The 3,176-nt window shown below is 41.6% G+C and overlaps 1 non-coding gene across 1 annotated transcript; it reads left to right on the top strand.

Annotated features, from left to right (window-relative positions):
• Positions 1 to 1,288: 1,288 nt before the first annotated feature.
• LOC136553058 (small nucleolar RNA R71) lies at positions 1,289 to 1,395 on the top strand. The gene has a single exon (XR_010782963.1). It is a non-coding gene; the product is annotated as a small nucleolar RNA R71 (small nucleolar RNA).
• Positions 1,396 to 3,176: the final 1,781 nt, after the last annotated feature.

Here is a 3,176-nt window from a genome sequence, read left to right as displayed (position 1 = left end):
TAGTGGAAAATATTTTTGCAAGTGGTGAAGCAAAGAGTGAGAGGGAGTGAAAAATGGAGAGTGTGAGGGTGAGGAGGGCCTCAACCCTAGCTCTTGGATTTATAGCTAGAGCAACACTGACCAAGCAGGGAAGGAGGCAATGGTTAGGAGCATCTGGCATGAGGTGGGCCCTAGCAGCAACAGGCAGGGTACGGCCACACCACTGGTGCACCTGCACCAGGGGTGGGCCTGCTGCTGCTCCCCTTTTGCGATTTTCTTCCAACAACCATTTTGAAGATGAAGCCGTTGGTGCTTCCCTCGATTTTGAAATTTGGCTCACGAAATTGATTTTGCATCAAAGGTTTTATTATATTTTGAATTTTCATAAATATTTTTAAAAATGAGAAATGATAAAAGAAAAATCTATACTACCATAAAATGATTTTTATTTTATTTTTCTAAAAAGTTTATTTTGAAACAAAATTTTAAATTTTTTTTTTGAAATTTTGAATTTTTAAAAGATAACTACTGGCAAGGGCTCAGCATTTATAGTTCGTTGGCAAGACTTCTCCTCCTTTATTGCTCTGCAGCTACATGAACAAACTCGGGGGAATTCTCGGGTTGCCCCGAAATTTTCCTCGAATGGTTGGCCGGAATTACGACAACTATTTGAGCAATTTGAGTTTCAATCATTTTATTAAAACTTAATTGATTCTTGATGGAGGAGGATAAACTTTTAATTTTAGAATTTATATTTTCAATCATTTTGTCATTAAACATTAACTTTTTAGTGATATTTTCATTGATTTTAGCTTGACCTAGCACTAGGTACTTCAAGGAAGGTTGATTTGAATTGAAATTCAAATTGTAATAATTGTTTCCTCCTTGGAAGCGTGACTGATTATTATTACCTTGTCGGAACCCATTGTTGATGAATGCAGCATCTTCATGGGTCTTAGGGCAGTCATTCCCTGAGTTTCTGACATTTCCACAAACCTCGCAAGTCATTTGTGAGTCTATGGCCTGGACGGTGCCCTTCATAGCTTCTTTTTTGTGGGGTCATTCGTCTAGTCTTTTCAACAATAAGTCCATTTTTTCTATGAGCATATCTGCCTCCTTCATTGTATGCATGCCCTTTTGTTGTTTTCTTTCTTCCCCACAACTTTGGTTTGCCACCATCTTTTCAATGAGAGTCGTGGCTCCATCGATGGTGAGGGAAAGAAATGCTCCTCTAGCAGCAGCATCTACGTGCCCCTTCGACATGGCCATTAGCCTCTCGTAGAAGTTCTAGAGCATGAGCTAGTTCTCCATCCCATGGTGCGGGCAGGCTTGGATGTAATCATGCTACCTCTCCCATGCCTTGTGGATGGATTCCATTGAATTCTACTGGAAGTTTGAAATTTTCCCCCTTAGGGCATTGGTTTTGCCCATGGGGAAAAAATTTGCGAGGAACGCCACAGAACATTTGTCCCATGTGCTGACAACTTCCTTTTCCTTGTAAACCACTACTTCGCCTTCCCTACAAGGGAGAAGGGAAACAGAAGGATCCTAATGGTTGATGGTGCAACATCTTTTATGATGATGGTGTCGCACAACTCAAGGAAGTGTTGCAAGTGTGCACTTGCGTCCTCGCTAGGCAAACCACAAAATTGGTTTTCCTGCACCATCATGATTAGGCCAGTCCGGAGCTCAAAGTTTTTGATGCCCGTGTTGACAACGGGCCCAATGGGCACGTTGGCAACAACAGGGTGGAGTAGTTGTGGAGTGACTTGGCCATAGTGGTAGTAGCGGATGGTGTGGGGGTGACTGGTTCAACTGCCGGTGGAGTAGCGGAGGAGGAAGCGGTATGGGACCTATTCTTCCTTAGTTGCACCTCTGGATTATCGGTGTAGTTTTCTGGTAGGTTATACCGGTCATACACTATCATGTTTTCATCCACAATAGGGAGAAAACAAGCAGAGTTAGCCTGCATAAACTATGGATACCATTACATGCATCTGATCATGATCATGTCCTACTAGCTTCTTTTAAACTATGCCATCCCTAGCAACGACGCCAGAAATGCATGTTGGCATTTCTTAGCGTCACTACCAAGTTTGGAGATAGAATCCAGCCCGATAATGGCACTAGAAATGCCTGTTGGTATTTCTTAGCACCATCACTAAGATTTAGTAAACCTTAGCGACGCCGCCAAGAAACACCAACTCGATAGTTCTTAACGATTACAGAAATAATATCTGCAAGCGCACAGATCTATCGTTGTAGCATTTCACCTGTAAGTATTTAGGGTATCATTATTTATATTTCCCAATGGAAGGCAAGGTGTAAGAGTCTAGCATGGATATGAACAAGATTACATACTTGCATAATGAACAAATAGTTTATGATAGGGGTAAAAACAAAATTTTTAGGATAGTGGACACACATCTGGGCCAACCTCAAGATAAAAGAAAAACAAAGAATAAAGAATGTTCCTAAGTGGAGCAGGCATGTTCTAATATAGCTATGCAAAAAACAGTTGATAGCCATACATATTACATTGTTAGAGCTATAACTAAGTGTAAGATGGACAGGGAGATCTCCGAGCACTGGTCTGCCAGCAAGCGTGAGAGACTTTAGCACTCCTACACAATACCCAAACTTGGGGGATTACAAGGGACGGATGGGGCTGTTACCACCTACTTATTAGCCCTCAACCGTGGAGTACCGTCATATCCAAAGGTTCCCATGCACCCGAGCACCACACCCGTGCACAAGGAAACTACCCATATCCCCCTAGGACTCTGACCCTACAGATCGACAAGGATAGGACATGGGCAAGCCCAAAGGAATGACAAACTACCACCCCAACTTAGCTCTACTTCTAATCATACAAGTTATATGAATGATTAAGCATAAAGTTCTACATGTTAAGCTCATAGCATAGAAACTATATGCTCGTTCATATGTCATGATTATAATATGAAAACTGTATTCTAGTTCTATAGCACAACAATATTGATAATATGAGAGCAAGACTTTGGAAGAAATTCTCATTGTATTCATACCAAGATTTCTCTTTTTCTTCCAAGGAGCCAAGCTCTCCTTGATAGCTCTTGCCTTACTCACAAATACTACTAAAAAGTAAAAAGAGTACAAGTGGGGGTGGAGGTGTAGAGGCTCCAAATGAGGTGTAGAGGCTCCAAATGAGGTGTGTT

This window comes from Miscanthus floridulus, chromosome 4 (assembly GCF_019320115.1).
Source record: "Miscanthus floridulus cultivar M001 chromosome 4, ASM1932011v1, whole genome shotgun sequence".
In the NCBI taxonomy this organism is placed as follows: domain Eukaryota; kingdom Viridiplantae; phylum Streptophyta; class Magnoliopsida; order Poales; family Poaceae; genus Miscanthus; species Miscanthus floridulus.
Note: the sequence above shows the minus strand (reverse complement) of the source record. Positions and strands in the feature narration are given on the sequence as shown.